Below are 26954 nucleotides of genomic sequence, written 5' to 3' on the forward strand. Positions count from 1 at the left end.
TACTTATAAAAATGGATTGTTCTAGCACTAGTTTTATAGATTGCTTCTTACAAAATCAACAGCCAAAGTTATCAAAATAGTAATTTTTCCTATTAGAAAAATGTAATCCCAGTAAGCCAATAACTCTTAAAAAATCGAAGAAAAATGAATGTATTTGAATCCCATAAAATGTTAGTTTATTTAAGAACAACATTGCTGTCACATTGTAGGAGACAAGAATACATGAAGAAACCTCATGATTTCTCTTATATATAATTTCTCTTAATATCTGATACATAAAACTTCAGGATAGTTTCCCAATGCTGACTATTCTTTGATTGTGTAATGATGACAGAACCTGTATGCCTCCGAGAAACCGAGTGGTTGGTGGTCAGTCCATTCCTGGATGTGAGGGGTTGTTGTAGTAAACGAGTATTATTAAAAGCAGCTTTTCATATAGGAGCGTAAAGAGACATTAAGCTGATTTATAGAAGCCAGACCTTCAGGCTGGTCTGTGTTAAGTTGGCAGGACATCCCTAGTAGGGAAGTGGTTTGCATAGCAGAAGCTGAGAAGAGAATTCAGCTTATGGGAATCACCGGATCGACATTTAAATGTTGGAAGCCACTGAATTCATAGCCTCTGGGAAAAGTCTGGCTTTTGGCTGCTGGAGGGCTTCTAGAAGTTCTCTAAGAGTCGTTAGAAAGAGACCTATCTTGGAGAGACTGGGAGAACAGAGGCCAATGGGTAGACAAAGTAGCTGAGGTACAAGGAGCCACAGGCTAAGACTGGGTAGACCAGAATTCTCTAAGAAAGCAGGGAGGAAAGATTCCAGCCAGCAGCTGTAGCATGTTACCACTATACCTAATTAATTTGTTAGTGGTGTCAGGGACCATCTGAATATTCCCTGCTGGCCTAGAGGGCTTGTCTGCTCTAACCCTGTGGGCGAGATGTTCTTGACAGCCCACTTCAATATCTTTCTATGCTACGATTTGCATAAGAACATCTCCTTAGTGTGTTGTCTAATTTCAATCAAATAAATGAACACTATGGTAAATACGCTTACTTGTATTTTATAGCTAAAAGCCAGCTTACAGTACTACTTTGGACTTGAGATGGCTGTTGCATACTCAGAACAGTTGGTTATCTTTGCTGGTTTGCGTTGTGATTCCAAGGGTCATTTACAGGATACGGAGATAGAGCTCTTTTCTTTCCTCCCTGCTTTCTGCATTGTATTTTATGGCAATTCTTTTCTCAGTCGTTCCCGACGTGGTTTGCCATATTATAAAGCATGTATTTATGTTCAGTAGCAACTGGAATGTGTGATATAAATGGTGCATAAAAGACAATGCTATCATTGCATGATCATGATACTTTGTAAGAACTGCATGAATTTTATGGAAAAAATAATTCTGCTTGGCTCTCTTTAGCAACTGGATGGATATGGAATGCCTCATATAACTGGACTTAAATTATATTAGCTAAGAAGATGGAGATTTCAGCCCAAATACGTTTAAAAAGTAATCTGCTATCAAATTTACGGCATGTAAATTTTTAATGGCCCCTTAGGGGCTACGTTTATAAGCAGTAAAGCAAATACCAAATTATTTTCTTCAAGCACAGTGAAAATTGCTGAACAAATAAAAAGTTTACAAAGCAATGTTACAGATAGTCACATTTCCACATTATGTGAAGGTGGACATTATATCTAAAGGTCCTTGATTAACCTAAATATAGGAATGTGGTGGTTTGAAGGGTTGGCAGACACTAGAGAAGATCAAGAGTTAAAGGCACAGAGAGAAGATTGCCCAGAAGGATCACAGTATGTATAAATGAAACATTAAATATATATACATATATGGAAAGCATAAATATATATACACACACATATATGGAAAAGTACACACACACACACATGGAAAAAACATTAAGGAAATGCTGAATTAGTTTACACCCAGAGTAAAAAAATATATATATATATGTGTGTGTACATATATATATATATATATATATTCAAAGAAATGGATTAAAACATGTTTGTTTACATGTTCATGAGGTTTGGGAGGAAATTGAGTATACTATTGTGTACTTTAGTGTGTATTCACTAAAGTGGAATTGAGAGGCTAAATAGTTTTAGGCCAAATAAAAGAATATGATGTTAATGACTCATCCAACCAGAGAGTTAGGTTAAGGGACCCGTATGCATTTATATTTTTTGGATGTAAGTTGCATGCAGTTATAGTCTAATAATAGTTAACATTTATAGAGTGATTTCTGTGTTCAAAGAACTCTTATAGTTGCTTCATATACCTTATCATTTGGACATTTCATATTGTCATGAGGACTTCATAATCCTGGGATGTAAATACTATCATTATTTCTCTTTTACATTTAAGGAAATTGAATTTTTGAGAGGTTCCACAATATGTACAAGACAGATAGTAAGGGTTAGAGTCGGGGGATTCAAATATATATATATAGTGTTTCTTCTTAAACTCAGTTTAAATGGATTCACTCTTACAGCAGACAAACTAATATGCAAGTAAAACCCAAAACCCATTATATCTATATGCTTACATATTCTAAGAAATCGTAGTGTAAAATCTCAGAAGATCCTCCAGGTGGAGAAACCAAAGTGGGGACCCAGACTGAGGCACCCTGAGGGTCAAGGGATCCCATTATCTGGAGGACAGCATGGGAGCCCAGTCCCAGTTAGGGATGTCAGTTGGTTGATGGACAGGACAGCCCTGACCCCTCTGTTTTATGAATGGGCTTGATCCTCAGCCATTCTGTACCTAACATTGGATGAGCTAGCCTAGTTCTAGCTGCAGTTTGGAAGAAGAAGTTGCTGCTAACAATCACATTACCTACCAAAGAGGCTCGCCAGTCAGGAACCATGTGCCTAATAACCAGCGGGAACTTCGGACAGTATCATTCCTACACGGGGTCAGCATCTTGAAGGTAATGAGACTTCATTCTCTACTCATATTGGCAAGACTTTGAAGTTCGACAAGCAAAGATAACAACTTATGGTGCTCATTTGTTTTGCATGTCAGACCATCAATAAGCAATTTTCTTTTTGGCATTCCCAAAAGAATCATGATAGAGGCATGATTGATACTGTTACCCCCAAGAATAGGATCTGGTGGGCTAATGGGCACCAGGTGTAGCTCTGTGTTTCCATAGTCCTGTTTTCCTAACTTTTCAGTGGCTCCCATTGCACTGCAGTGATTTATAGAGATTTACCCAAAGTGGTGTCAATGGCTAAGGACTCTTTTAAGGAAATTTTGCACATTTTTAGCCTGGTCTCCTCTCCCTCAACATAGCAATCAGTGAAGATTTAGGCAAGAAAAAATATTAAATTGGTTGCAAGTAAGCTTTGGAACACACATTTATTTTCCTCCGTATTTGAAAAAACAATAGTTCTTTTGCATATTCTTGAAGTAGAGATGCCTTTTGCATGCATTTTGGAATCTCAGTAATTAACTCAGACCAAAGCCTATTTCGTGCTCCTCCTGCTTGCCACAAGGAGATTAGTGTGTTAACACTAATTGTCAAATAGCTGGTAATCACATCATATATCAAAGGGACAGAAAAACAGGTATGTCTGAGGTACAATACCTTCAATACACTCAAAATCTAAAAGCTCCTACTTCACATTAGATAATTCTTATTTAAATTCCTCATAATAGCACTATGAAGTAACCAGTGTTATTTTCACTGTTCAGGAAAAAAGTGTGGTAATACGTTAAGTGATGTGTTAAAAATTATTTTAACAAAAACCTCATAAAGCCAGAAGGTGAGACGCAGTCTCTCTGTCTCCAAATATGTCATGACCTAACCCTAACTTCTGTTATTAAGCCACAATATATATATAGCTAACAAACGCTGAGGACCCAATGCGTGACACGGATGAGTCGAACTTTCATTACTCAGCTCTTAAAACCTCTCAAAAATAGGATTAAAATGGAGAGGAGGAAAGTAATTTCCCAGGCAAAGTGCTAAACCACATCACAAAAGGCAGGGGGTAGGAAAGGAAAGGAAAAGCATTTTAGAATTCACATCACATTCTTTTCTTGTCTAGAATTTGAAAATGAAAAACTTGCCGCGAAGAATTCCATCTCGTGACTTCGGTAAACGCAGGCTTGCTGTACCGAGCATCCTCCCGGCGTGTTGACAATTGATTATGAGAACAGTTCCACGTCTCTCTCCCAGAATGAAGCCTGCATCTCCCGAGGATGTGCTCAATGTGGTTTGACTGTTTTTTCTGCTTTACCTCCTGCAATAAATAGACCATGAAAAATCACCCTCAAATTGTGGAAGCTAAAGAAAGCATCTTTCAAATTTGGTTTATAAGCTGGAGAAGACGAACAATCAATGACACCGCTTCACCTTGCGGTATCCGTGGGACACACAGAGCGTTGTCCCCTGGAATCAGTTTTATAGTCGAGACATTAACCTCTGTGGTCATTTGCCCGGCAGGAAGAGTAAGCTGCTAGAAACATAGAATCAGCCACTATTCACTTCTTTTTATGATTAAGAGTGTGATAACAGCTTCCCCTTCAGTTACATGACTGGGGCTATTTTGCTGGTAAAATACCAAAAATAGGGTGTACATCAAAAAAATTTTAATTATTATCCTTTTGCAGAAATTCCATGAAAAAAGAGCAATAACTCATTACCTGGAGTATGGATTTTAATTAAAATTAATTTTGGCTAAAAATGACAATATTACCTGGCTCCCAAAACTAAGGGAAACTCATGCTGTGTCCCTATCAACTTCATTGTGGAGAAGAGACAGATGGAGACAATAATTCTCCCCTCTTTTTTTTTTTTTAATTCACAATATGCTTAAGCATGAAAAAAAGAAAAAAGAACAACTCTGAAAGGGGAAGTAAAGCAAACCTCATTAACTTGGTTCGTCCAATATTCATTGTGTTAGTGTAAACTTTGTATCTAATCTATTAATATCACTTAAGAACAGTGATCCAAGAGCTAAACATTGGGAACTGGGGCTTTGGTCTTTTGGGATTGACAGGAGTGGAGAGAGCTTACTGACTCCATCAGGAAACAAAATGGAGATTGAAGGGGAATCTTACAAATTCTGAAATAGACATGTGTGGAACATAGAAGAAAAAAAAAACTCTGGGCAATTTTTAATCCTGTGACTTTATTCACAACCCCCGTATCCACCCCTAGCTGACTGAGAGGTTCCATACATCAGTGACAACCATGTATTGTCACTTTATCTGATAGACTTCAGCATGCCTAAATGATCCTTCCAGAAACACCCATTATAAACCTTGTGATGCATCTTCCAATCAATAGTTGACTTATGCTGTCAACATACATTTAACTTTCATTAAACCTTTTAAAAAAATAATTATAGGCACACAGGAAGTTGTAGAAATAATCCATAGGGTTCCTTTAACCTTTATCCAGCTTCCTCCAAAAGTGACATCTGACCCGACCATATGGCAAGACCAAAGCCAGGAGACTGTCATCAGTGCAGTACTGTTAGCTGGACCACAGATCTCATTCAGTTCAACTAGTTTAAACATACACGCATTTGTGTGTGTGTAAGTGTACAGTTCTTTATAATTATATTTCATGTATAGATTTCCTGTAACCACTGCCACAGATGAAGAACTGTTTTATTAATGGTTAGTTTTTTCATGTTAGAAAAATTTAAAAGTATAATGAATCAGAAGTATGGATCACCAGTTTTGCCCTTTTACATTTAAGAATGTTATTTAATATGATTAAATCTGAGATTTAAAAAAAAATGAGTGAAGTTCATAGTTGTAGCACAATGATTGAAATGGGGTGAGGGGTGCAGCGGGGCAGGGAGAACGATCAAGTTAAAATATCACTCCCCTATGTGATAATCTTTTCCTCCAAATCACAAGCAGATGCAGTGTCATTAGAAAAGCGTAAATTGATAAACTAGGCAGACTAGATTCTTCCATGACACGGTGTGCATAATTTCTTTTCTTATTTTCTATATTAAAGAAATAATGATGTTCACATTGTTGCAGCACACGGATTACTGTGTTTCACGATGAAAATTAGATTTTACATTCCGTTGTCCGAAAAAAAAAATTATGAGACTTTGAAATAGGGTACATTGGATTCAAATACTTTGTGGCCCATCTAGCTTTCCTTTCAGGTTATCTCCACTTTGCATGGCTTTTGATCTACTGCATAATTCTATATGCTGTAGCAAACTGATAGTCATGCGAACGATTCTTGTCCATTAAAATAAAAATGGCTTCTGTCTAATGGAATGCCATTGATTTATTTTTTCTCTGCATACAGTAACCACTTTGTATCGAGCTTTATAAATTCATTTCAGCATCTCGGATAGCCTATGTAAGTGTGTTTTTTGCATTCTCCTTTGAGTCAGTTGTAGCTTCTAAAGGGTGGTTCCTTCATTTATTAATGAGTTAAAGTATTTAATATGTGTGCTTTCTTATTTGTAAGAAGATCATGATTTTACCTTTTTGAAAAGTTACCTGTTAACCCTATTAGATTTTACATTGCATTTTAAATGGTTTTCATCTGTTTTTCCCTTCCCAGATCACATAGAAGAGTTTAAACTATTATGAAGGAGTTTAACAGCCCATCACTCACGTGCTCCTATTATCTTACTATTATCATATAATAAGGATAGGTCAGTAGTGTTGAAACCTTAGAGACCACAGATTATCAAGGACCATCTCATTTTACATATAAGGAAGATGATATCCAAAAAAGTTAAGTGATATGTATAAGATCAAGATCTTGTTAGCAAGAAAACTAGCAATAGAACCTAATTCTCAACATATTTTTTGCTTACTTTATTTTCCTTTATATGGCACCATAAACAAGGGAGAATATTAAGAGATTTCTGGACCACAAAGCAAGCTTCAATAAACTTAAGAAAACTGAAATCATATCAAGCTTCTTTTCTGACCACATGCTATAAGGCTAGAAATCAACTACAAAAAAAAAAAAAAGCTGCAAAAACACGAACACATGGAGGCTAAACAAAGCATGGAGGTTATGCTATAAAACAACCAGTGGATCACTGAAGACATCAAAGAGTTGAAAAATCAAAAAATTCCTATAGATAAATGAAAACAAAAACATGATAGTCCAAAACCTCTGGGACACAGCAAAAGCAGCTCTAAGAGGGAAGTTTATAGCGATATAAGCTGACCTCAAGAAACAAGAAAAATCTCAAATAATCCTGTACATACAGCCAGAGGAAACTCTAATTCGAAAAGATACATGCACACCAATGTTCATAGAAGCACTATTTACAGTAGTCAAGACAACAGAACAACCTAAATGTCCATCAACAGATGACTGGATAAAGAAGGTGTATATATATATATATATATATATATACACAATGGAATGTTACTCTGCCATGAAAAAATGAAACAATGCCATATGCAGTAACATGGATAGACCTACAGATTATCATATTAAGTGAAATGAATCAGAGACAAATACCATATGATATAATTTATATGTGGAATTTAAAAAATGATACAAATGAACTTATTTACAAAATAGAAATAGACTCACAGACATAGAAAACAATCTTATGACTACCAAAGGAGAAAGGGGGGATGAAGTGGGAGGGATAAATTAGAAGTTTGGGATTAACATATATATACTACTATGTATATAAAATAAATAATAAGGACCTACTTATAGTAAAAGGAGCTATATTCAATATTTTGTAACAACCTATAATGGAAAATAATCTGAAAAGAATATGTATATATTTATATATAACTGAATCAATCTGCTGTACACCTGACACTAACACAATATTGTAAATTAACTATACTTCAATTAAAAGAAGGTTAAAAAATCTAGTCTACCTATAGTAATTGTCTATGTAGCAACATTTTTATAAGTTCAAAATTTAGCGTGCATTTCACTGGAAAAGAAATATTTCTTTAAAACTCAGAGCATCCAAAAGATACACCAGAACACACACACAAATGACAAATGGTAGAGTGCACAATTTCGGTGCCAATGAGTTAAATCTTCCAATCTCCTTTTTCTCTGTTGTCTTCTACTTCCTTGTAAGGATCTACTATATTATAAACAAAATAAGCCTTGAAATAAAACATTACTACTAGATTTATTACTTTTTAATGGATTAGCCAAATAGAAGGGTTAATGGACAAAAAGGCTACTTTTCTCTAACGAGATGGTTCGTTGTCCTGTTATAATGGCTACCTTAGAACAAGCGCAGTTGGTCTGGGGGAGACCACAGTCCAGCAAGGGAATGTTCGTATTTGACAGTAGTTGATTGTGTAGGAAGGCTCTAACATCTCTAGAAGCTTGTGTGGTCTTTGCATGAAAAGTCTGATCATGCAGCAGTTTGATGAGTAACCCACGTATAGAGACTGCTTGGTAAAACATACAAACAATTGCTAGAAGGAAGGTGGTTGGGTGGCTGAAACAGGGTTCACAACCCAGAAGTAGCAACTGTTGTGTCCCTAGACTGAAGACTCCAGGTCAGAAGTTTGGTAGGGACAGCAAAAGGCAACAGTTATTAAGTGGCATGCATGTGACAGTCAACATAGAGGGGGCTAGAGAGTAGGCATACAGGCAGGACCAGGACCAGGGCTGGGGGAGGGGAATGGAGAGCCTAAGGGGCAACACTGAAGGAGGCCACCACTGGGACTACCCTGAAGTGAGTACCCCCTTAGGAATGAGATGCTCCTGTAAACCAAGTTGATGGGATGAGAATAAACACAGCAGGACACCAGGAAACTGGAAGATCCCGAAGGGAACAGTAGAGGGAATTCCCAGAGCAGCAGTATGTAAGGCATGGTGAGAGGGATGATTTCCTGTTGAATAGCCGGGTAAGGTATTTTAAATGTGAGCAGTAACTCACATTCTCTTAGAGGGCAGTGCCTCCCGAGCAATAGACTGCATCCCTGAACTCTGCCCTGTGTGTGTTAGCATTGGATCAGACTACTAATTGCAACGGAATGAGTCCCCAGTCACAACAGCAAGCACATTGATTTTGTTACCCAAGAAAAATGTAAGCCCCTCAAGTCACTCTTGCATATTACATGTGATGGTTGTGTTTTTGTCATTGACATCTTGTCACCCCAGACACAATGCTCAGGTTTTCCCAGGCATCAGCACTGTTCCTACTTCTATTCATACACCTGTAGGGTTAGGCAATTACATTTTTAATTGTTGTGTAATCTCTTACCTCTTGCTGCCCACAATAATAAAAAAAAAAAAGAACTTGTCATTTTTCTCCCCACATCATATTCTTTCAAGAAACTGGGCAATTGCTTAAGCAGTTGCCTCATCCTGAAGCTCTGCTCATACTCATCCTCTGCACCAGGATAATGGGAGAAAATTTGTCTCTCTCTCTAGTCATGAGCTAACTCTTGGAAGGCAAAAGTCATGGTCTTTTCTAAGTTCTCTAGTGCATTTTTCATAGAAGAACTCCAGTGCAAATTCAAAGCTCTAAAGTTATTTAGTGAGCTGAGTTCAGAAGAAAAAGCTGATGTCAGTGTGCTAAAGGGCATTAGAGTCGGGAGAGCTACGCTTATTCATAATGAGCAGCATGAGCTGGAGAGGAAAGTGCCCCGTGTCAGTCTGAGATTTTTCACTGCCATTGATAGATCCCAGTCTCCTCTTACACTCTCTGTCACCATCATCCAAGTCAGTCACCCACCCAATGTTACCTGGTCCCTAGAGGGTGGATGTGGAGAAAAACAGAGTGTACGTAGGAGATGAACAATCAAAGGGAGAGAGAGGGAGAGGGAGAAAAAGAGAAAGGATAGATAAGAGAAGAAAAATGAGAAAATATATAGAAATAAGCAGTGATGTGATACTAAGGAAAGATCGCAATGCAAAGAATGAAGCCATGTACTTGGTACTCATCTTGTCTGATCCCTGAAATCTTCACAGATACTTTCAAAAGTTTAAATATTGGAGCTTTCTAATGTATGCATTTCCTCTCCCTCACTTTGCCTCCTTGTTTCAATTTTTGACCTCTCACCTCGAAGATTCCATTAGAATGGGAAATCCTCAAGTCATCAAGTCATTCCAGAACTAGATTCTGTACGCCACTGGATATCGCCTCCTTCCATCTTGGATTGTTCTCAATTTTAAACATTTCTCTCTACTCATCTTCCCTTGCTGGGCATGGAGACTTCCTTGCTTGCAGTTAAAAGCTTTTAGTTCTATTAGATTTGCTGAATGTGTTTCCAGGACTATCTCACCGTCTCTGCCATAATAACCCCTTTGAATTCATTCTCCCTTTGGTTTCTTTAGCCCACATGTTACTCACTTCACAGGACTTTAAGAAGAACTCTTGTTCAGTGCTAATGGCAGTCATTCAGACTCACAGGATCTTTTTTGTCTTACTAATAAAAATTTTATATGCCTGTTTACACCGAAGTCCATGAGTAATTCTGCACCTGTATGACACATCATGATTAATTGTAACTCTTTGGATGTGAGTGACAGAAATCTTATTTTATTTTAATTAGTTTAAACAAGGAGAAGACTTTATTGGTTCATATAATCAGAGTGCATGGAGGGCTACAAAAGCTGGCTTAAAGGTGCTGGGAACCAGAGGCTTTTGTACCAGCAGGAACTTCTGTGTCTCTCTTCTCTATTTCTTTCTTTTCTGTCTCTTGAGCAGAATTCTGTGCACTGAGGGCCTTATTCCCACACCTTCCTGCTTAGCCCGTAACTGTCTCATATATATGAGGAAAAAGCCAATTTTTCTCAGATTCAACCAGGAAAAGCTTGAGGAAGAAGGAAGACAAATTAATAAACCCTCATAGCACATGATTGGAGCAAATGATAATCTTTGAGAGTTACTCTCTCAGTCATGATGAGTTACTACTAAATATGTTATAAAAAAATTTTAACTGAATTCTAACTCTCCATTTAGCCTCTGAGACAAATAATCTGCTCACATTAAAATGAACACAAAGTGTCCTGTTTCAGATCTGAATAGTATCTTACAAGAATGTATTTTCTACTTACTATCAGTTGAGCAGTGGATTCCAAGGATGCTGAAGCAAGTTATTAGATTCAGAGCATTGGAAGTAATATAATTATTCCTCCAATTCAAAGCAGAAGTCACTAATCGAAAACAAAGAGGGCTTATGGATTTTCTACTTGTTGAGGAACTCAAAAACCTCAAAGAAATGTACCCAGATTATAATTCTATAAATTTATAATTCATATATATATTTACAACCAGCCAACATGTTTCTACAACTCTTTTCCCATTACTCACAGTTTAAAATTTTTAGATTCTTTCTCTGTCTCTGTCTCTCTCTCTCTCTGTCTCTCTCTCTCTCTCACATACACACTTTATAATAATCCATTTCCCATGTATTTAAATACAGCCATAATGTCCTCTAATCAGTGGTCTTCATAGTTTCTCTTTTTCTTACAAAAACATCAGATTTATATAAATATTTTTATATAATATATTTTATAAATATTTCATCACCAAGTTGACATCTTCTGGACAAACTCTAACTTATACTGCTTTGAAAACATAAGATCAAAATCAAATATGGTTGTCAGCATAAGGTGTCCTCATTGAAAACACAATGAGAATGTTGACTGCATTATGAGCATACTGTCAAGAATAAAAATCCTACCAGCTTTGATTGTGGAAGACATGTACACCTGTTAGCTCTTAGGCAGTGGCTAGAGAGAACTTCCCATATACCAGTCCCAACACCACTTGCTGGGGAAATCTAAACCTATTCCCAGGGAAAGGACTCTGAGGGCCCAGAGCCCCAAAGATAGATGACAAATCAAACCCTTAAAATGAATGAAGAACAATGAGAACATATCAGATGCAAAGGTGAATGAGTTTATTACGTCAAACAAAAGAGAATTTCCACATATTTTATACGAATAATTTATGTAATTCTGAATTAACTATTTTAACAAAATTACAGACATTGAACCCAATACTTTGGTCATTCATTAATTTCATCATTTGAAAGAACTAGTCTGTCAGCTGGTGCTTGATGCCTGAGAAAGGGTGAAGAGCTGATGGTGAGATGGATTAGCTAACATTGCTGGAAAAGGCTATGATCGCAGTTCTAAGAAGAGACTGAAACATTTTGCTCAGAAGGTCTAGAAACTCAACAAGCTGATTTACAGAAAGCTGATCTATAAACTGGCCTATAACAAGAAGGCTGGCAGCTCCTGGAAGCAAACTTTTGTTGGAAGACAAAGTCTGGATCCATAGCTCAGGGAAGGGAAGACATGGGCTACAAAACTCAGGAGTCTGAAGACACTGGATCCCCATCCCAATAAGGAGGAACTTCTGTATCAATAGCCCAGGGAGCAGCAGCTTCTAGATCCAGAACCCAGGGAGCAGCCTCTGCTGGACCCGCAGCCCAGAGACCCAGCATAAGTTGTCTGGCAGGGACTGCGGAGCCTGGAGGTCCTCAGGCGGTAGCAGGATGTCTGGCAGGGGCTGGACACCACACAGGAGGGCTGGCAGGTGCTGCGAGAGTGGAGGTCAGTGGTGTAGACCAGGTTGCTGGGGTAGGAAGAGCCACAGGAGGAGCCTGGGCAGCGCAGGTGGCCCCCAAGGGAGCGGGAGGAGAAGTTTCCAGAGCTGCCGTTGTAGGACATGGTGACAGGAGGTGTGAGCTCAGCTGAGTTACACTGAGGAGACTGAGTTTCAATGTCACGACCTGACCTTCTAGTGTATATATACTCTTAGACCTGGATGCGTCACTGTCCAGATGGATGCCTGCTCCTCCTTGCTCACCGTTTTATACAAGCATACTTCTCTAGGTTATTGCTTAAGTCCAATTTATCACGTTTTCACATACTTTATTGTACTTGAATCACTCTGATACACTTGGAAAGAAACTACTCAGTTCCTTTCCCCAGGAATTTGCTATGATTTGACCTTCAAAATTAGGAGCCCTCACACTTCTAAATATCCTCCCCCTTTTCACTCATGTGTGCAGTGTGTCCTTGTCCTACCAGCGGGAGTGACATACTTTTCCTTCACGTCCATTAGGTATCAGAAGCATCAGTTTTAGCATTTCAAAATAGCTTGTCTTTTTCTTCGCAAGCAAATTATAATGTATTTCTCCAAATGTTAACACCATTGATTAGTCTCACTAATCTATCCACTGAAACCTTTACTTTTTTCTATTTGAATTAATCCGTATAATTCTTGATAGCCATTAATTTAGCTTAATTAAATTGTGGATTCATTGGCAAAGCTCTTATCCTGCCTTCTCTGTGATATGGTTGGCTTACTCATGTCTTGAGCTCATGATCAGAATTAAGGGGTGCAGACAGCATCCTTGGTGTTCAGGCCAATGGACTTTATTAAAATGAATAGAAGCTTAAAATGTTTCCTTAGAGGATGCTCTTTTAGGAAACAATAAATACAACTCGGAGTGAGACTTTGAATAGAAGTGTTTGCTAGACCTGAATCTCTCCATATATTTTCTGATATGCCTATCTTGTAGCAGGCATTATTCTCTGTTTATGCCCTAAACAAGTTCATAGTTTTTTTGTCTTGTTTTATTCTTTGATGGAAGGACAGAGTCTTAGTTGCAATTAATTATTTATACTTAAAATTTTAGGAATGGTTAACATTCTCTGAAATAACTAACTTGAAATATTAGAGCTACATGGGTCCTTAAAATCCTCTGGTCAACCTACACATAAAAAATTGTCTCAGAGAGGTTCAATAGAATTCTTCTAATTGCTCAGTAAGCTAGAAACAAAATTGAAGCCGAACCATGGTCTCCTTTTGCAGAGTCAAGATTCAAATACTCTGCAAAAATAAAAGCAAATTCAACTTTAAGTTGTCTCAGAATAGAAGCTATTAAGTTTATTTATATGAAGATATAAATGCCTAATAAAGCCTTATTTACTTCTCCTAAGAATATTTGCATTGAATAGTGCTCACTAGTAGAATTCCATGCATCATTGGCCTTTATACATTTAAAGTATATCTTACTTTCTAGCCCAAGAAAGAGAAAAGAACCAGTGCAATCCATACTTAGATTAATGAGGGGAAAAGAAAAGAAAAAGGGCTTTTTTTGTCTGGTATGTGCCCATTTGTCTTCTTTTGAATCTAACATTTTATTTGGTTTAACTAAGGGAAATGGCATTCACAATTGTCATTGAAGAGAGAGCTCCTTAACTACCTGAAAATTAAGTTGCTTTATTCCAAAGCACGCTGCTTCAGAGCACTTAGTTACTTTGTTTTATGATTATCTCTCCCATGCAGAATCCAAAATGTGGCATGCATCACGTGAAGTGCCCTTGTGCAATACTTAAACCGTCACTCTGATTCACTGAAGTAAAATAAGCTATACTTTACGAGCGGATAGCTATTAAATTTACTAAAGATGTATGTGCCACCCCCAACACATGGGAATCCTTATAATGCCAGCCCTTAACTCCTTTAGCATGGGTAATACTTTTCTCTTCCTATTAATAGTTGATTCTGCTAAAATAAAAAAAAAAAAGATGTTCTAATATGCAGAAGTTCTTGCTTTTCCAGGCCAGCTCCCTGTGTCTGGGTATTAACACTAAAACAACTAGGGGATAAGTCATTTCCAATTAACATTCCCCCCAACTCATTCCTAAGTAGCTTAACATTTTTCATTAGAGTCATTGGTGCACTTTGTACAAATGCTAATGAATAACTCATAAATGCTAATAAATGTGTCCCTCTGAAAGGAAGAAAAAGCAAAGGAAAACTAGAATGGCTTGCACAGTTGAGAAGTGCATCCAGGAACTAATAAAGTACTCTGTGTGCTCTGTATACACAGGCAGTTTGTTTAAGAGGAAAAAAAAAAAAACCACTATCTGGATAAGTCAGAGGAAAAATGCAATATTGGAAAATCTTTTTTTTTTTTTTTGAGAAATAGAGGAATACGGAAATACCAACATTACATAGAATAAAACAAACATTAGCGTGTCTACCAGCCACAAGGAGATTATGATCTGAATCACTTGAATAGTGATGGCTTTACCAGGTCACCGTATTAATGCAGCTCAGTCTTAAAGATGATGATCCGTTTTGCAATGTGTTTTCAGAGTCTTTGACTGTCTTCCAAATTAGGCAAATACTAAGTAACAATAAAAAGAGCAGAAATCCACATGTTCCTACCTACCCCTTTATCCCTTCCTGTTCACTTTTCTTCTGTGGCCTTAAACCACCTTACCTAGACCTACAGGATCCTCGGATTACCCCTTCCCCAAAGGTTCTCCTTCATAACAGCTATTCTTCACTAAGATTTTACTTTCCTAATTCTCTCACTCAGCAGATGATCTATCTGTTAAACATTATTGCTAAGAATGAGTTAAAAGACCACTTCTCTGTAAGGAACTTGAGATAAACCGCTTGGCCCCTCTGCCCTGGCCTCTCTCCCAGGCACATGTGCAAGTCTATCCCGGGCGGCTGCTTTTCCAGAGATCATCCTGCCTCGTTGTTAGAGATTCTTCTTGAGACTGACACTCCTCTTGTACCACTGCTGCTTTTTCCTGCTTCAAATGGACCCATTTCCAGACTGCATCGTTCATAACTTTTATTTTATTAATTTTTTTTTCTTCCATTTATTGTGATATAATTGACATACAGCACTGTATAGGGGGTGGGGGTGATTAGGATTTATTTATTTGTTTATTCTCAAAGGAGGTACTGGGGATTGAACCCAGAACCTTGTGCTTGCTGGGCACGCACTCTACCACTGCACTATCTCCTGCCCCCATAACTTTTATTTTAAGTGGAAGGACCAGTGTAGCTGACTTCTAATGGGTTCTGCTTACAGGCATCTCTGATCGTCTTACACTCAATTTTACCTGTTGAAAAATGAAAACCGTTTTTAAAAGATAAAATACAAATATTCCTGCCCTCTTTCAGACATTTATTCAAATCAAATTTTATTGCTTATCTTTATTAAAAGTTTTTATTTTTTTTTAAGAAACCAAACATCTTTTGAATCCTATTAAATGTGATGGCCTCCAGCTGAACAGATGGCTCCAGTTCTTTGACTGCCATTATCTTTTACAGACATGCATGGCCAATGTCCTACCTCACTTGCTCTTGGTGCCGCATTTAGCAGTGTGTTACTAAGGTGGTGGAATATGGTGATAGGTTTCACCTCGCATCTGAAGAGAAGATCATTCCCTGGATGCTGGATGGATCATTTAACCAGTGGAGGCTAGTGGAATTCCTCAATCTTCAGTTGGCTTGTCAGCTGATAAATACTTCTGACTCTTCTAGGAGGACTGAAAAATACCCAACTCCTTTTCTGTTTTCAAAGCTCACTTCTCAAATCTCCATCTTGAAATTTTTCAAAGATGTGCCTAAGCTGGAAAAAAGTCTTAGCCAACCAGAAAGGGAGTCCAGTAACATAGTCAACTCTATGCTCTTTCTTGTTTTGTTTGCTTAAGTTCAGCACTGTGGGCAAAACAGAAACAGAGCCTAACTAGGAACCTACAAAAGAGATGCTAGTGTGTGAAACCATGGATTACAATGTCTGATTTCTTACACTGATAAAGATTCGTTTTAGTATATTATGATGGAAACAACATTGAATTACAGCCACTTACTTTTGGCTATTTCATATCTGATCAAAGGTATGACTAGATGGCAGCTAAAGGTCCTGATAATTGCAAAATTCTCTGACCCCAAGGTAAAATTCATATTCCAATAATTCAGTCTCCATGAGTTTTCAAATGACTACATTTTTATTTACTTTTGCTTGTTTTTTAATTAAAGAAAGTATAGTTGATTTACAATGTTATATTAGTTTCAGTGGTACAACTTAATGATTTAATATTTTTATAGATGATATTCTATTTAAAGTAATTATAAAATATTGGTTATATTCCTGTTCCTTGACTGCTTGTGAAGGAAGTTACATTCCGTCCCTAGTGAAGTTCAAACAAGATTCAAGAAGCACATGGTTAATTTGGTTAGAGAGGATACTGACAACAAACATTAAAGAAATCATCTATTTCTTGGAGAGTGTATTGGAGTTCTCCAGAGAAACAGAAACATACATGTGATGAATGTATATAATGGATATGTGAGTGTATATATACACAGATAAAATGTATATCTTTATACAAGATATGTATATACACACACACACACATTTATATATAACGTGTAGGTATATCTTGAGTGTGTGTTTATACAGAGACAGAGAGAGATTTATTCTTAAAAACTGGCTTATGTGACTGAGTCTGAAATCTACAGAACAGACCAACAGGCTAGAAATTCAGCGTGATGAGGCAGTCTTAAGTCAATCCTATAAAACGGCTGGCTGGAACCTCAGGCAGGGTTTCTATGTTGAAGCCTGAAAAATTTCTTCTTCAAGAAATGTCACTCTTTGCTTTTAAGGCCTCTAACTGATTGGATGAAACTCACCCACATTATGGAAGGTGATTTGCTTTACTCCGAATCTACTGATTTATATGCTAATTACAACAACATCTGGATTGGTGTTTGACAAACAACTGGAAATCATGGCTGAGCCAAGTGGAAACACTAAAGTTAATCATTACAGATGGTTACCAAGGCATTAAACAATATCTGCAAATCAGGTATCACCAGGCGTTAAACAGTGTTAGCAAACAATGCCTTCATCAGAAAATCGTGATTATTTGTCACTCTACTATGTTCTCCTTTTGTTGGTTTAGTATTTGTTTCCATAATATTGATGATATAGAATTTTTGGAAATCTCAGTATCTTTGAGTCACCTGCATCAAGTCATGTTTAATGTCACAAGCTTTAAAACCTCAACAGCACTTACAGAGAAAAAAAATTAAGAGGCTCTTGGCACAAGTGTTTTGCAAAAGTAAAGCACCATATGGGAAAGACATCCATCTTATTTACAAATACAAGAGGGAATGTTTTAAAATATTCACAAACCAGTGCTATTCAATATAAACTAAATCTATATATACTCTAAACCTCATCATAATGTCTTTACTTACCAAAAAGTACAAATTAATTTCCCATAATACTGAAATGTTTATTATAATAGTTTAAGAACTCTAGACTTTGAAATATGAAAGCTATGAATCTTTGTTACATAGGAAGACATATTTGTTAAGATGTGCTTGTTCACTTAAAGTTGTAAACTATATTTGCCATTTGCCGTAGAATGTGAATTTTCCCTCGCTATGCTTGTGATTATTCAGATCTAAACTATGACATCACTGGATTAGCTATCATTCCCTCACTTCAGCAGGTGAGAGTCCTGGAGACTTCTTTGAAACTAAAAACATACAGGAAAGTATTCCTAGTTCTTTTTTTAAAAGCAGGTAAAATAGATTAGACAGTCTAATGACTAATTATTGAACGCAACGTAGAACCTCAATTTTCTCTCTTAATAAAATAACAATAGTGAAAAACACGCAACAAGCATTTTACATGGGCCAGACATTGCGCTAAGCATTACACATGGGGAATAAGTTCTCCTATTTGATTCACAGTAGTTCTGTAATAATTTATATCCTCTTACAGATGAGCAGAGACTACATATCATCTTAGCTTTATCTGAGTCTACACTCTTTTTATTTTTTAATTTTTAGTTTTTTTATTTTTTGTGTATATATATTTTTTATTGAAGTATAGTCAGTTTACAATGCGTCAGTTTCTGGTATACAGCCTAATGCTTCAGTCATAGATGAACATACATATATTCATTTTCATACTCTTTTATACCATAAGTTAGCACAAGATATTGAATATAAGCCAGAAGGAGAAAGAAAAATACCATATGATATCACTTATATGTGGAATCCAAAAAAAAAAAAAGCCAAATGAACTTATGTACAAAACAGAAACAGACTCACAGACATAGAAAATAAACTTATGGTTACCAGGAGGGAAGGGGTGGGAAAGGATGAATTGGGAGTTCAAGATTTGCAGATACTAATAGATATAAAACAGATTTAAAAGAAAGTTCATACTGTATAGCACAGGGAACTATATTCAATATCTTGTAGTAACTTATGTTGAATCTACATCCTTAATCGTACTGCTTCAGTAATAAGAAAGATGGATAAGATGGCTGAGAGTGTAGAGAGTAAAAGATTAGAGGAAGGATAAACAATGAAGAAATATTAGAAGAACAAAGGGAGAAATTTTGGAATAATTAGGGTTGGAGTGTGCTCAGGACCTACTTTTGGTTCCAGTTATCCAATTCTGTTGAAACTAAACTTTAATTAGACTGTTACCTGTGTATGATTGAACCAAATCAGAAAAATCCATACCTAAAATCTACTACAAATTCATGACCCCCTAGGCTTCCATGATACCAAAAATGTTCTACATTACTTAAAAGAAAAAAACAAAATCTTCCATCCTGATTCTCTACCATTTTACAAATCCTTGAATCCTTCCTTAATAACTTCCTCTTCTTTTGATTCAACTGAACTCCAAAGAGTTGAACTTCAGATCCATCTCAAGTAACAGTTCTCATGAAGGCTTTCTAGCTTTTCTGACAAGATTCCCTTGGTTCAAATATAGTTGTCAACTTCACACTATTTTGAGTCAACCCTGAAAATTATTTTAATTTCTAATTTGCATGCCATGCAAAAAATGCTTTATAAACATACAAAGTCATAAAGAAGCAAGTTCAGGACTCCTAATTGTCAAAAGCAAGGTCATATAGGAGAGGCCATAGACACAAACACTAAGAAGTTGAGAAAATTTAGTTCAAAAAGTATTTTTAGGTAAAGAGAGATCAAAGAAAAGGATTTGGAATAGCACAGAAGTTAGATGGGAAAGAAAGAAAGTAGAAGGTGCAGTATGTATCAAACAACAACAAAAGCAACCGTATGCCAGGAATTTTACATCGACAAACTAATTCAATTAATTTAACAAACAAGAAATGCATGTCATTATCATTCTCATTTTCCAGATGTAGAAGCAGAGACAAAAAAAAAAATTTAGCAACTTATGTAAGGGCACTTTTATAAGTAATGGAATTAAGATTCAAGTTCAGGTTTGTTTTACTCTAAAATTAGTCTTTTCATTTACTCATTCATTCTATTCATTTCTTATGAGTTTCTTACACAGAATGGGTATTTTATTCATTGTGAGCAGATGAGTTGATCCAGAGATAACATAAACAAATGAATGTTTAATGAATAACATCTGAATTATTAGTATCAAATCCATTTCCAAATTCTCCCAAATTCTGACTCTGTCAGGAGCTAGAAATAGATTTCTGGATGACAAGAACTGTATTCTGACCTTACGTTGAATTTGGATTCTGCTTCTTTGAGATAACACTTAGGTCTTAAATGGAACAGCTAGCACAAAAGAAAGATCTTTTCTCAGCACATTTCTCAAGTTGTACTCATTGCTTTATCTCTCAAGGGATGGGGAGAAACTATTTATTGTTTGGACTTTAAAAAAAAATCTTGCTTGGGGCTCCAAGTTTTGATAGAAACCAAGAATGGAAAAAAGAAAAAAAAAAAAAGAGAGAGAGATAATGGAGAATCTAACTATAACAATGATTTCAATATCTGGGGCACCTGGCTTGCATATCCTCCAGAAATTCTATATCTCACAGCTACATGGTATTCTTTGGGGGAAGCAGGATCAATGTATTTTCACGCCAAAGAAAACTGACTAAAGACACACAGAACACACTAAAATAAATACAGGCACTTGAACCTGATTTTTGTGCTAAGTTAAGCAAACCATGGTAAAATAAGCTGAAATCTTTCTATTCCTTTGTGACATCCTAGAAAGAGATGATCCAGAAAGTAGGAAAAATAAAATGTGTTCTGAGAAAGGGAGAGGAAGAGAAGGGGAGAGGTGGGAGGGAAGAGAGAGAGAGAGAGAAAGAGGATTTCAGAAGTAACAATTTGCAGATTTCTTGTAGTAGCATTGCTTGTTGGTGAATTAAAAAGCTTTTGTTAGTGATAAATGATGGCTTTGAAGGTCTAATTTCTTGGAAATTGACAGGCAGCTCCTGAGTTAGGAGACGTGAAATTTCCTTAGTAATCAAGTGCTTTAAAATTAGTTGTTTGAGAGCTTAGAAATGTGTCATGCTGACTTGTAGACCTCTGAACACAGATTGTTGAGAATAAAATGAACTGACCTCTCCTGGAGAAAACAGTAGGACTGTCAAGGAAGCCACATTCATCACTAGTGGTAGGAAACATCCCAGATCCACAGCCCCAAGCTCACAGTCTCATCTTCTGGATAGACAAATGAGGAAGGCACTCCTAAGTGGGCACAGGATGGCTGGAAGTTTTCCTGGTGGCCAGAAGAAACTTGGTAGACACTGGGCATAGGGAGTCACTCAGTTCTTGAGAAACAAGGACCCCCACCTCTTTTGACAATAATGACCTCACTATAACTTGATTATGTCTCTAAAGACTTTATTTTTACAATACAGCCATATTATGAGGTATTGAAGTTAATACTTCAACCTATGAATTTTGGAGGGCACAGTTCAAGTCATAAGCAGAGACAAGTAGTCATTAAAAGTAGAAAAAGAGGCATTGTACAAAGTTGATCAGCTATAGTTTCCCAGTTTCAGCTTTCTTTGGGTTTAGTGAGGAATTGGAGTGAATTTTCCCCTTTATAAAGACATCATCAGGGGTGGTATACAAAGAAAACATCCTGGTAAAGTCCTCTGGGGTCTTACTAATCAGTTATCTAATTAAAATAAAATTAATTTTCCCCTGCAGAGACATGGCTGAATATGTTTTATTCATTTCCTTAAGAGACACGGATCATTCCTTTCTCATTTATAGAATGAAGGTGGCTGTTTTCACGGCCAGTAATGCAATAATCACCATGCAACACAGCAGGGCCCCCTGCCACCTCCCACTCTCTGCCATCTCACATTGACAAGATACCTTGCTCTTTTGTTTCTGTTTCCTGAGGTGCCAGGCAGCAAAATCTCAGTTCATGAAGCAATAATCACATATTTTCAACTGTCAAACTGTAAAAATAATCAAGTCAATACTGAGTGCCTGTATTCATCTTTTTAATAAATGCTACTGAAAGTCCTCTGCAAACCAGACACTGAGAAAAGGACATTATCCTTCTCATCTAGGTCCTTCCAGTCTGGTGGATTAAGATGTGATGTACAAAGCTGAAGATTCCTAAAGCACCCTGCAGGAAACAGATTAATGCTGTGGAAGTCAGATGTGGACGGTCATGAGCACAGGTTCACCAGGGTCCCAGCTGCAAATCATCTTGAAACTGTTTACTTTCAGGAATAACCCATGAAAAAGGCATTCCTGCACTGAGGTTTCAACATTTAAAATGGGAGCTGGAAATTTTTCATTCAATGATTTCCAATCTAAAATTAAACCAAATAGCAATACAGCTAATTGCATTTCAAGCATTTTAAGAGAAATGAGCAGAAATGTTTAACTACTCTTGAAAATAAACACAGAGAAGCATCCATTTTCCTCCATCCATGAAACAAATAGAAATATTTCCTTGAGAGTGTCACCAGTTCAGAAAGCTAAGCCAAGATGGATGGCAAATGAAATAGAAAGGGGAGAAAAGAGAGAATGGGGAGGAGAAAAAGGAGAAATTAAGAGATGGATGGAAATGAGAGAGAAAGGGAAGTTAGAGAAGGAAAGATAAAAGAAGAGACAGAGCACGTGAGCACAACAGGAAGCCATTCAGTTAGGAAGTCATTCATCACTGGCTTCGAGCTGCTGACTAGTCCCGTAAAGGTTTAAAGCAGTGCTTTCTCCACAGGATTGTAGCTGTCATGCTGTTATTTTTAATCAACGGTATTCTTTGAAATTCCAAGTTTCTCATTTAATCAGAAACATTTTACTCTTTTGCCAAAGAATGGCTCAGACGATAAAAATGTACTTAAGAGTTTTATAGCTGGGATTCTTAAATTTGATTCCTCAGCACCACATGGGAAGTGTTTTATTTATTTGAGCAGAGATTTACATATATTCCTTCCTAATTGCCAGGCCATGCTCTGGATATTTTGCACGCATTTCCTCCTTTAATGCCCATAGTAATCCAACGAAGGAGGTACTATTATTCCCACGTCGCAGATGAGAAAAGCTGGGCAAGAAGTGCTCGGGTCAATGGCACAAATAACCGTGCTGAAAAAGCAGGGCCAGAGTCTGCATCCCAGGGTTCTGACAGCAGAGTGTGCTTTATTGTCTGCCTTACGTTGTTCCTTAATGGCAGTGGAGGTTCCCTCCCCAGAGCAACTCGTTGTGCTGGTGGGACTCTGAGATCTATGTTTTAATTCACTAGAGTTCAAAATCTTGAGTGATGAAACATACCCCATTCCACAGTGCCCTGAGATTACCTTATGTGTTCGTCTTAAATTCCAAGTCTTTAAAAATCAATCAAATCCTGGTATGAAGATAAGTTTAAAAGTCAATATCGAGAAAGATCACAGGACAGAAAGAAGGAACCCTGTGCCTAACAGTTTCCTGGGAATAAATGGGCTGAACTAAGGTTGCAGCCCTCTAACCACTCTTATCAAGACCTTAGTCTACTCTGACACCAGCAAATGTTGCCAGAACCAAATTTTAGCGTCATAGAATTTGAACAATGAAATGGTATAATGAATAAACTGAGTTAAACAATTTACACCTCAAGTTAAGCAAGAAAACCAAAACCAAAACCCTAGATTAAAAGTTTCCCAGGTGTCAGAGCTCTCTCCAGTTGTCTCCAACAGACATTGGGATCTCATTGCCTCTGCCATGTCTGTGCCTCCAACCATCCACCCACTGCCATGTTCAACCAACTGAGCACAATAAAACAAGTTCACTCCAGAGATAACTGGGCTCCATTCCAGTCTAGAGCTCCTGCCTAATTACAAGGGTGAACAAGCCCAGGAAACAAAGAAACCTCAAGTATCCTCTATTTTGAAGCCTCTGAAAATCCAGAAGCACCTTGGAATAAACTCTTCCTCTTTAGCATCCTTTGTTCTGCTCTCCCCTCCATGTAGTCCTTATGCTTATCCACCCCCAACCTGCCTACCCCCACCTCTGGAGATGAAGATCAAGGAGCAGAAAACTCACTCAACCCTAGGTTACCTTCCAGTGGTTAGATGAACAAATGCAGAGAGAATGCAAAGCTGCCTTCTGTGAAGCTACTCACCATGCCTTCAACCAGCAGAGATTTTGGGTAAAGAGAAATGAGGCAGGGGATGGTGACACCCCAAGATCAGCAAGAGTCCAAACCTTTACAAAGCAGCAGGAGAGGAAAAGTGCTCACACACACGTCTCCTTCTTGTTCTCTTTCCCCCATCTCACTGCTTCCCACTAGTCCAAAACTTGATACCAGCTGATAAATCCAAGCCCATGGGTCTTACCCAACCCATAACTTCTAGTGGAAAAACTTCCAAATCTGCTAATAGATATTGTCAACCCTCACTCAGCTACCCAGTCAAAGAAAGAACAAACAAAAAGGAGCTAATATTCACAGAGCCTCTTACACTCTTTATTTCATTTAAGATATCTGCTGTCTAACTTCTCATTACAGTCAATAGACATATATTCATGGAATGCCTACTATATGCCAAAGATTGCTTTAGTCTCACTCATATATTCACATGCCATTCATATGACTTTTAACTAAAACATCCTTTTTATTCTGCCTCCCAATTGTAGCTATCATAGTCCGTCAAAACTGCTGTTCTTCTTGTCCGTATTTATAGTGAATCATTAGTAGTCACCATGAGGCCATCACGGTGTCACTGGGTAGTGACAGGCAGCCTTTGTTTAATCCCTAAGATGCTGCATCTTGCAGGATGGATATTAATGCTACCAAATCCATCTTCAACATTCCCAAATACAGCATCTGTCACAGCTATTATATTTGTGCAGTGGCAAGAAGAAGGGGTACAGCATATTATTAGCAGGAACTGCCCATTACAATAGAATGATGATGTTATAAACAGAAAACAGATTTCCTTTTCGCTCTTTTTAATGTTATGCTTTGTATTCTTGGAAAGACAATTCCTGTACAAAAGTGGTTGCACTTGTCATGCATGTAGTATGATTTTAGATGTCTATGAGCATCTTTTATGGCCTCCTGGCTAGATGTTAAACCTTTAACTTAACAATGATAGTACAGTCAAATCACACGTGGAGCAACCTGGAAAGGAATCAATCACCTGGGCTTTTTAAAAATTATGAATTTATTTTTAGGTTGGTTCATGGACATTACTGATTTAAGTCTTTGCCCAGTATATAAAAACCAACTCAAATTCTTCTGGCATATAGAGCATTTTAAATCAGAGGATCACAGAAGTGAGGTGGTCCAGTTGAGTTGTAATTTGTCTCATAACTGATGTTTTATATTCTAATTCATCAACACAGATGCATGATATTTTCCTATTAAATGTGGAAGACTATCCTTCAAGTACACAGGGGAATTTGTTCTCACAAATTGCCTTAAACTCCAAAGTCTATCACTCACTGCTCTGTTGATGATAGAGACATTAACTAGCACAACAAAACAGTAGTGCAGGCTTGCTGACTACTGGTGACTGAAATTAAGGAGTGGTTGGAGTGGTTGGGAGTTAGAGGAAGCACACCCTGGAGGCATGGAGCAGCTTGTATCCAGTTCCAAGCAACAGCAAGCAAAACAGCCCGGTGTCACCAGATTTTCAGAAATTTTGAAAGGCACAAATCCACATTTTATGTGAATTCTTTTGATTTTCAAATATTAGCAACTAATCTGGAGTTTAATAAAAATCCTATGGAGACCTGTAGTTTGCAATAAACAAACCTATGTGGGCTGGATTTGATAGAGAAGCTGAGATTTTGTGATCTATTATTTCAACAGCTATCACTGATGACCACATTGATGTCAGGAGGGTTAGAGAGGTCATTGCAGCTTGGCAGGACAGCCAGAAGGATCTGTCACTATAGACACATTTTGCTGACTTCATTATTTTTATAAAGACGGGTCCTGCCTTGAGTCGGCCATAAGCCACTCTTGTGATAAGGCAACTATTTTCAAGAAATTGTTTGGAAAACAGAGATTTCAGAAAGGTGTGGCCTTCACAGCATTGCATGGACTAGGACTTTTATCCCGGTGGCTGGGAGCCCATAGGAAAAAAATTTAGAATTTTTAAAGATCGTGAGATTAAGTTTTTGTTTAAAATCTAATAAACTTATCATACAGCAAAATTTGAGATGAATGAAGCAGAACTAGCATTTTTTGTTTCTTTTGCCTGATATATCTTTTACTTTTCCCTTTTCTGTTTCCTTATATTTAAGAAGAACTATTTTAAATAGAAAATAGTTTTGATTTTCAGTCTAGTCTGAAATTCTGAGTCTTTTTTATGGATGATTTTGTCGTGTTTGATTTAATTGTTGGTAAGTCAGATTCTACTTACATATTTACTATTTTGTTGCTATTTGATGCATCTTTTATGGTCCTTTTTGTCCCCTTTCATGCTTTAGAAGGGGGTAAGAAAATGGTTTAATGCTATAATTTTACTTTTTCAATATATTTTCTAAGCTTTTAATTTTTAAGCAATTTCTTGAGATTTTAACAATCATCCTTAATTACTGTTTACTCCTACCTATATACTGAGACTCATTTTATTAGTATTGTGCACAATGAGTATTTAGACAAAATTTACTTATATTTCAGTCCTCTTTTTCCCCTCCTGCAATTCCAAGTTCCCCTCTGAGATTATTGCTTTTTTTTAAACTGGAGAAAATGCTTCAGTTTTCATTTTAGTTCAGATTTGCCTGAAATGGAAATCTCTATAAAAAGAAGATATTTGGATATTTAACAGTGGAAAAATAATCTTAAAGAAGTAAAGTAGGGGAAAAGTATGTTTTGCTGTGAAAAAGAAAACTATATGAAAGAATCTGAAGGTAAAAATATCCGAAGGTACTGCTTGATTGGAGTTGTTCCAGAAGAGCAAGCTCTATAGAACATTTTAAATATAGGTGACAAAAAGAACAATGTAGATATGAAAA

The 26954-nt window shown here is 37.1% G+C and overlaps 1 pseudogene; it reads right to left on the minus strand.

The window, feature by feature from the left end:
- Nucleotides 1-11957: 11957 nt before the first annotated feature.
- LOC105086839 (keratin-associated protein 13-2-like) lies at nt 11958-12653 on the minus strand (annotated as a pseudogene).
- Nucleotides 12654-26954: the final 14301 nt, after the last annotated feature.

The sequence above is a fragment of the Camelus dromedarius genome, chromosome 2 (assembly GCF_036321535.1).
Source record: "Camelus dromedarius isolate mCamDro1 chromosome 2, mCamDro1.pat, whole genome shotgun sequence".
Classification (NCBI taxonomy): domain Eukaryota; kingdom Metazoa; phylum Chordata; class Mammalia; order Artiodactyla; family Camelidae; genus Camelus; species Camelus dromedarius.